At 37.1% G+C, this 9,726-nt stretch overlaps 1 protein-coding gene across 2 annotated transcripts in view; it reads left to right on the top strand.

Moving 5' to 3' along the window:
- Positions 1-1,024: 1,024 nt before the first annotated feature.
- The window catches only part of LOC134529220 (uncharacterized), a 168,574-nt gene continuing 159,872 nt past the window's right edge, over positions 1,025-9,726 (top strand). For both annotated transcript variants that reach the window (XM_063363093.1, XM_063363094.1), the window contains exon 1: positions 1,025-1,290. The gene's annotated coding sequence lies outside the window, so the exon portion shown is untranslated. The remainder of the gene's footprint in view (positions 1,291-9,726) is intronic.

The raw sequence follows: 9,726 nt of genomic DNA, 5'->3' as shown, positions 1-9,726 counted from the left end.
GATTAAATACCCCTAAAAGTTAAATTTCGAAAATTTTTACTAACTTTGGCATTTGTCTCTATTTGAGTTATTACTTACAAGTATAAAGTTTTAAACAAATATTATGCCAAATATCTGAAGTAATATTATATACACAGGGCCGGCGCGTCCATATAGGCGAACTAGGCAACCGCCTAGGGCGCCAAGTAGCTGGGGGCGGCGCGCACGACACACAACAGCTGATATAATATGTTTAACGATTATTGAAAGTAGATGAAAATGGATTTTTGTAACAGTTTGGAATAATTATATTGATATAAGTAATTATTTAAAGTCCACGGTGACCTGTTTATGATTTGTAATAAGTAAAAAAAATAAATAAAAAAAACACAAGCCTGCTTACATTTGATTGTTGACAAAATCTTAGGCTTACGTGATGTATTTTGAGGCAAGGAAAATTTTTTTTGTGGTGTCCTGCGGGGTGGTGGTGGGGGGGGGGGGGGCGTTAAGGTTTTTGGCCTAGGGTGCCAATTTACCTTGCACCGGCCCTGTATATACAAACAAAATAAAACACGATTCCGAGGCTAATGGATGTAGAGACGCATCAGTGGACCTGGGTGTCGCATCCCTAGAAATCTTGATTTTGTGGACGCATGTAGGAATGCATCGGCATCCCTTGTGAGATTTCGGAAGCAACGCAAAGATGGCCGCGTCTAGTGGATCCATTTTAGGCTATTATTCGGATTCAGCTTATACGTATAATATATGTTTTCACCTTATTTCACCGTGATGAACCTGAAGCCGAAGATTGTCAGTCAAATTCAGACTCATTCTGTATTTATATTTTTTTGTTGAATAACATCTGTATTTTAATCAGTACGCACTTAAACTTTTTAACCGATAGTTGTCAATCAAACGACACGGTGAGCTTGGACGGAAACGTACCATCGCTTTGTGCCGGCGTACCATAGTTCCGAGTGTTGGGTGCCGCGGTCCCGGCTCGCCTGACCTGAAACTCGCCGAGGCTGTGCAGTCGTCGCCGACGCCATCCGCAGCAGGCTGGCCACGCGAGCGAGCCGAATTCCCTCCCGCCGCCGCGCAGGGGAAACGCTCTTTTCAGTTGGTGTTGTTGTTGTCGTGTGCCTGCCGCGCCGCGGACGACTGCCTGCCAGCGCTGGCTCGAGTGACGGGAGTTGCTCAGCGCGCGACTAGTCGAGTGTTTCCGTCGGGAAACAGCAGGTGTGTTGGTCGCGGGATGTCGGGATAGCGACGCCGAGTTTGCCTTCAGCGTGGAATAGCCGCTCACACAAGGTAAGCCGGCGGTGATGCTAACGTTTAGACCAACCCTGTGGCTGTTATTTTAGTTGAAGATGTCCTTCTCCCCCCCCCCCCCCCCCCCAAAAGAGAGCTAAATACGCTCCCCCCAAAAAACTTCATTCCACAGGAACACAATCCACATTGTTTACTAACAACACTGCCTGCACTTTTTTCTACAGCAAGTAGTTCTAGAGATTTTTACCTCTTACAAAATGCGTCTGTCAGTTGATTTCATGTCACCTGTTCGACAAACAAAACAATCTTCGAGCTGTTTGCCAATTATAAAATAAACAGATAATCCTTAAATAGCCATTTATTCAATATAACAGCTGTTTGGATTTATTTTCCCCTCCATATTATTCAAATTAACAAATGAGTAGTTTTAAAATTATTATTTAAGGCCGCAACTACAACTTTTAAGTTACTCTTGTTTTCCAGCGAATATTTCATTGGGAATGTTTTATAAATTCGTTCCATTAAACCACTAAAATATTAAAAATAAATAAATAAAATTCGTTATCACTTGTTCGGGAGGTAGACGTGTTTGGTAGGAGTGTTTGGTTCGATTCCTTCCAGAAATCTGTGTTTGGAAATCGAAATATAAATAAGACTCGTAAGTGTTCTTAAAGAGTACCTATTTTGATATACAGGTTAGGCTAGGCTAAAAAATAATTTTTACAAATCAAAACTTTTTGCATGAGAAAATTTCTACGCTATAAAACAAATAATATACTGCAGTAAAATATGGTAATTTTGTTTTGTGTTTACTTTTAAATCACTAAGTACGGTACCGGTACATAAAAAAATGGCCTTACAAAATTATAAGGTACAGCTTTTGAATTTGTAACGTTTAAGCTTAAGGCTTATCAGAAACGTTGATTTGTTCGTTATAATTATAAACAAATAAAAATCAAAGCCAATCACTTGCAAGGTAAGTTAATATCAATTAAATGTAACGTTTTTGGAGTGGTATTTTAGCCAATCCTCTGCAACGAAAACGTTGCGCGCGTCGCACACCCAACGAGCTTGAATTTATGAATTTGATCTAAAACAGGGCTGGTGTCAGAAAGGTGTGAGTTAATAGCGAGTAGGCTTTTCATTCAGAAAATAGATAACGTTCCTCAACTAGAGTTTTGTTGAAATTAAATTGAGAATAAATAGCTGGTACTATATTAACAACTAATAATTATAAGCTGCACGGGAAGAATAGCATAAGTAACCTTTTGATCCTGTACACCTTTTTTTCCTTAAGGAATAGAAAATTATGACTATCAATGCCAAATGATCTTAAAAACGTTCTGCTGCTAACTTATAGGTACAACTAAGATTACACGAGCAGCTGTTTTTTAAGCAGACGTGCAGACGTAAACCTATTTTGTCCATTATTTGACTTACACAATTTTTCCACAGCAGCCTAGAATTTATATACAACAATACGCCTACTGTGTTTGCACTGGGTGTGTGTGTGTGTGTGTGTTTCCTTAATACAGCTGGTGAATCCACATTTTTTGTTTTTAATTTATTACTTCGATTTCAAATGTTTCTGAAAGCCACTGATGCATCTGTTCATTATGTACTAAAATGATTAAACTCATTCTGTTTTGTTTACAAATCATTGAGTACAAAATAATATAGGCTGTAGTATGCTGAGTACTTACTAAGACGGTCTTACAAACCAACCATTATTACCTCCCATATTAATAAACTTCCATTTTTGATTTGAGTCAGTCGAATAAAATGGTCGTACGCAGAGGGAATAAACAAAAAAAAAAACATAGCTTGTGATTGCTTATGTCTAAATTCGGTAATTTCTCTATGCATTCTAAACAATTGTTTAGTAACATATTGAAGGCTACATAACTGAGAAGTTACATAAATAAAATATTATATTTATGGCATATACATTACAAACAATATTAAGTAAATAAACGTGTATATATATATAAATATATACTTAAAATAAGGCATTTTTAAATCATAGAAACCTCATGAATTAATTAATTTAGTATATTCTAGGAATGTTATTGAAGTTACTTTATGAAGCATTAATAATGGTAAACTGCTTATGTGAAGTAGGACAATTGTGATGTTGAATATTTTTTTCTTGTATACAGATGCATTATGGCAGCTTTAATGTACAAACCTTGAATTTTGTTTACTCTTTCTGGTCGTACTTGACACCAAACTGAGTGAAAATTTCAAAAGAATAACGATTTGAAGTCGCCGTAACAGGGGCAAGCGTAAGAGAGATGGGGAGCAGGAACGAATTACGACGTTGGTTAGTTATGTGGTCAATTAGTCCCTCCCCCTTAACCACCCCCACCCGAAGTTGCAACATACAACCAGCGCCTTTACCAGTTTTTCCCAGCTCTGTAGGTTAGGCCACGGCCTATGTCTTCGCAAAAATTTCTTTGACTTGCATCGTGTTCGTCCATCTCTCACGAGGTCTTCAACAAAACGTCAAAATACTGTAATTCGTTGGTTAACCTTTGTTTGATGCTTTATTTTGGTTGAGGGTTTCTCATTGGCACAGTGACGTGGATGTAAATTATAGTGAAATCTCAAAAGAGGACCGAAAGTGGAATATTTTAGTTTTATATTTACTAATTTTTAATTCCAACTCAGTGGCCAGAGCACCTTACTGGCGAGATTTAGGTCTCGAATTGGATTCCTGGCCGGGACAAAAAAAGTTTATTTAATAAAATTTCTTGGACATACACCATTTTCAGTTTTGCACTGTATGTTACGGAAAAAATTCAAGAGCACAAATTAAGAAATAAAAAAGAAAACATAAAAACCCACAGAGAACAAGCCTAAATCAGCTATGTCAAACAGATAAACCCAAATATGTAGTTAAACAGGTATTAAGGGCAACACAACGACCACATCAGAAAAGAACACTTTCAAACGTAAATATCAGACCGCACAAGAATATCGACATAAACCCACAGGGAACATAGCTGAATTAGGCTTGTTCTCTGTGAATAGTATATATTGGCCGGTTCGGCGCCAGGAGTAGGAGTGTAGAGCGTGGCGCCGGTCCACCATCTTTGATTGTGAGGTCCTGGCGGCCATCTTGAATGGCCTTAATATTTTCCTTGACCTTTAAATTTGCTGTAAATTGCCAAAAATGACTCTAGATTACTCAAATTTTGCCCAAAATGAGACAAAATCCGAAAAAAAGTCCAGTGTTTAGGGGAATAAATCCGCCAAATCATAAAAAAAGAAACAAAAAAAAATTCCCGTTTTAAAGAAAAATTTCCTGTTTTAGTCCTCAAAAATTTCAACAGCTTGTAAACTCCCCAAAGCGGCTTAAATTCCCCATCTACAAACCTCCCTAAGCCGCCGAGGTCATAACCTCAACCATTAGGATGTCGTGGCCGCCATTATGAATAATGAAATCATCGTTGTAATTTTCATTATGGCCGCCATATTGAAAATATGTAACTTTTTGCTGGAAAATAGGGAAGAATGTTTAAATTAATAACAAATCAATTAACAAATTTTAATAAAAACATTTCACCATATTGTATTATGAAGTAATGTCTGCCATTTTGAAAATTCGTAATCTTCATAAAAAAACTAAAGAATTATTTTAATAAAAAAATAACTAATAACATTTTAATTTAAAAAAAATGCACTTATGTCATAAAGTCTTCGGTTCTAACCCAGTGAGGGCAAATATAAAAATGGTGATGGATCCTTCCTTCAAAGAAGCCACCTGCAGACTGATCTCCCACCCCTAATAACAAGGTATATACATCGCCAGATAGTATTACATCATGTCAACCTTTTTGTTTTTGTCTGCTGGAGGCTGCCATCTTGGATCCGACATATTGTTTTCGTCTGCTGGAGGCCACTATCACCAATATTAGTTTAATTTCCACTAACTAGAGTGCAGTTATTATTTATTGCCAGGAAAACCGCCATCATGTCGGCCATCTTGGCCACCATCTAGGAAATTCGTAATCATTTAGCTATAAATTCGGGAACAATTCCAAAATCCATCAAAAAATCTGCAATAAATAGGCTGATTTATTATATTAATTCCTGTACTTGGTTCGATCACTGGACAAAGTAAAAAAAAATATAATTTTAGGTAAAAAAAAATTATCCAATAAATATGGTGGAAAGTCCTCAAAGCAGGTTAGGTTCCTAGCTACCAGCCTCCAGTAAGCCGTTGATGTCATTAACCGCCAACTTAAAAATTCGTAATAACTAACCTAGAAATTCGAAAAAAATTCTAAAAATCATCAAAGCAATTTCTATTAATATAAGAATGACTCAATAGATTTCCGTTCTTTGTTTGATTCTCGGCCAGTGATAAGAGTAACTCAAGTTTAAAATAAATTTTAAATTCTTTTTCCCATTACCTTTCGTTGTTTTTATTAATCAACAACTCTACGAGAAACGGCTCTATAGAAGTTACCTGTCCGACGAAATAAATACGTTCTCGCTGTGCCTACCATGGAAGTTTAATTTTTCGATGATACATAATTTAATCAAATATTCAGATTTAAAAAATGTATTGTTTTATTTCTTGAAATTTGATTTCTAACTAATACTGAGTTCTCATAACCCAAGTTCCTTTTTTTAGTGTACTTCAAAATGTGCTTCCTTTACGTTGATTGTGCTTCCAATTGTGATTCCTTTTCGTTGATTGTGCTTCTAATTGTGCTTCATTTTTTGTTGAGCTTTTTTTTTTCGTTGATTGTGCTTCCTCTTTGTCGAATGTGCTTCCGATTGTTCTTCCTTTTTGGGTTGTGCTTCCTTTTCGTTGATTGTGCTTTCAATTTTGGTTCCTTTTTATTGTGCTCCTTTCTCGTTTATTGTGCTTCCAATTGTGCTTCATTTTTGATCATTGTTCTCCCTTTTCGTTGTTTGTGCTTCCATATGTTCTTCCTTTTCATTGATTGTAGATCGGTAAGTCTTTACTCAGGACATGATTGGTCTCGTGGTTCGAAGATGCCTGGTCTAAACGTCTGGCAAGGCCTATTAAAATATTTTAATTATCATCGAAAAAACGCTTGATTCGGAGACGCTTAGTCTATACGCCTAACATTGAACAATACCTGGTTGGAAAGTAGGTATTCCAAGTACGGAATAATTATACTTCCATGGTAGGCACAGCGACAACTTTTTTTTTGGTCGTACAGGTATCTATTTTTGAGTAGTGTAAATGATTAATAAACTCCACGAATGGTAATGGGAAACAGAATATAAAATTTGTTTAAGCATATGTTGCTCTAATCACTGGCCGAGAATCAAACAAAGGACGGAAATCTATCTAGTCAATCTTACATAAAACAATTGTTTTGATAATTTTTAGATTTGTTTTCGAATTTATAGGTTAATTATTACGACTTTTAAATATGGTGGTCAATATGTTATCAACGACTTACTGGAGGCTGGTAGACAAGGAACTAAGTTGCTCCGAGGACGTTGCACCATATGTTTTGAATAAATAATTTTTTTTACCTAAAACTAAAATTTTTTCTTCGTCCAGGGATCGAACCAAGTACAGGAATCTATATAATAAACGAGTATATTAATTGCAGATTTTTTGATGAATTTTGGAATTTTCCCCGTATTTATAGCTAAATGATTACGAATTTCCCAGATGGCGGCCAAGATGGCCGACATGATGGTGGGTGCCCTGGCAATAAATTATAACTGCACTCTAGCTAGTGAAAATTAAACTAATATTGGTGATAGTGGCCTCTAGCAGACGAAAACAATATGTCGGATCCAAGATGGCAGCTCCCATAAGACGAAAACAAGATGACGGATGTGACGTCATACTAGCTGTTGATATATATATAAATACATATATATATCTTGGATTTAGTGGTGGGAGGTCAGTCTGCAGGTGGCTTCCGTGGAGGAAGGATCAAACACCATTTTTATTTTTGCTTTCAACAGGTTCAAACCGAAGACTCCATGACAAGTGTTTTCTTTTAAATAAAATAAATTTATTTGTATTAAGTTTTTCAAAATTTTTTATGCAAATTACAAATTTTTAAGATGGCAAACGTGACGTCATAATCCAAGATGACAATATGGTTTAATAAAACTTGTATTAATTATTTTTTTAATTAATTTTTTTCAGCACTTTCTAGCATATAAAATACACATTTTTAAGTTGGCGGCCGAAACGAAAATTTGCAATGATGATTTCATGATTATAAATGGTGGCTATGACATCCTAATGGTTGAGTTCATGACTTGGGCGACTTAGGGTGACTAGTAGAGGGGGAATTGAAGCCACTCTGAGGAATTTACAAGCCGTTGACCTTTTTCCAGGACTAAAACAGGACATTTTCCCTCAAAACGGGAATTTTTCCTCGAAATATGGAGTTTATTTTAATTTTTTTATTTTTTAACGGTTTTTCCCCTAAGAACTGGTAATTTTGGCAGATTTGGACACATTTTGGCAAAATTTGGAGGCATTTTCAGGCATTTGTGGCAATTTTTAGTAAATTTAGAAGATAAAGTTCATCCAAGATGGCCACCGTGACATCAAAATCCAATATGGCTCCACACTCGGTACTCCTGGTGCCGAACCGGCCAATATATATACTACTTCTGTGGATTTATGTACTTTCTTAACTAAGATTCTTAAATTATTTCATGAAAAACAGTGCATAACTGCAATGGCATATGTTCAAGAAATTGTATTAAATCAAAATTTCCAATTGCATGAATCATTTAAAGAACGAGAAATTTCAACTCTTCCCGAGTCCAGGACGGGTGTTTTGAGTTATCCGTACAGCGGAAGGCGATGGGCAACCACGATGGAATCACCCTGCCACGTAAATGGTGGATGCGGTGGTATCTGGTCTCCAGGGAATCATGTTCGCCAAAGGCCCTTTCACACCGTCAAATTTTTGTCTTCAACTACATTTCACAAAAAAAAAGTAGCAATATTGGATGAAACATGGTTTTTAATTCAATTCATTTAATAACGATTAAAGTTAACCCCAGACGTATTTTTATTTCGGTTGATCACATTATCAATGTTTATTGTTGTACTGACTCAGGGGCGTGCACAGGGAGAAGAAAAAGGGGTGGGGATGTGTAGGATATATACTATGTCCCATGCAATCCTAAGAAATCTTATAAACATCTCTCATTCCTACCAACAAAAGGAAAAAAAATTGAAAAGAAATAATGCAGACAAAAATGTCATATCTCTTCCCCCCCCCTTCCCCTCAAATAAAATTTGTGTTCGCTCCCGGGACTGAGCTATGTCCAACTGTTAAAATCTTTCCTTGTTTTGAAATAAGATAAAGCATTACATTCGTAGATAAACAAACATTAGAAATAGTTTTGATTTTACGAGTTTCTTAACTTTTGAAAACAACTATATCGAACCTAAGAACCAGCCCTGAACACAAACTAAAGCCAGCCAGGTTTTCGAGCGGACATGGCGGCACTGGTGACGCGAACTGGACCGTCCACGGCCGGCGAGGTGGTAAGTGGGCCAGTCGCGGCTCGGAAGTGTACGCGGGCTGATCGACTGATCCGGGCCTTCTGACCATGTGACCAGCCCCCAACTGGCTCACTGGGACGCCCCTTCCGCGCGGGAAGCCTGCAGCTCACGCCCGTCACGGCCACGTCCGAACGGTTTCCGAAGTTCTCCCAAGTTATCCGATCGCTCCTGAAGAAACCACAGATATTCTACGTTCGTGGAGTACAGAGTGTTCATAAAAGATTGTCCCACTTTCAATGTATGTATACATATTATAACAGTTTATTTTGGGATATTAACAACAAATTATACATCAAATTGAATGTAAAATAAACTTTTTATTTTTTTATTTTTCAATATGTGCACCTTTAGTTATACAGCACACATGCAATTCTTCCCACACTCTGGTTAACACGTCCGGAATATGTGTCTCAACTCTGTCCAACCATTAGGTAGCGGTGGATTGTAGTCAAGCATGGCGTTATGTCAGGTGAACGTGGAGGCTAGCGAAAAAGAGCTCTGTCGTCTCGACCATTACAACTAATCCAACGGTCAGGGACTTCGACGTGTTACCACTCTCGTACAAAGATATTCCAATGGGAGGGTTAAAATTACAGGTTCACTCTTAGCAAATTGCAGAACACAAACCGCTTTACGCTCTGGATTCGTCATTTTGCGTAGGTGGCCTACATGCGATAAAACAAACAATGCAGTACTCTCGCCTGCGCTTATCTAAATCTGTTTGAGTTACTCTTTAATTGTGACCTTGAACCAAAACCCTACAACGCTTTCTGTTGGCGCAGGTAAAATTTATAACTGGCGCATTATTTTATGGACATACTGTATTTTAAATAAAGATAACCTAACATAACCTCCAAGGGAAAAACATAAATAACTATTAGTTATTACGCTGACCGAACCTGACATTGACAAATCTTTTACTTTCGTAAACTGTTCGG

Source organism: Bacillus rossius, chromosome 2, assembly GCF_032445375.1.
Source record: "Bacillus rossius redtenbacheri isolate Brsri chromosome 2, Brsri_v3, whole genome shotgun sequence".
Taxonomy (NCBI): Eukaryota; Metazoa; Arthropoda; class Insecta; order Phasmatodea; family Bacillidae; genus Bacillus; species Bacillus rossius.
This window is presented reverse-complemented; position numbering and strand designations above follow the sequence as displayed.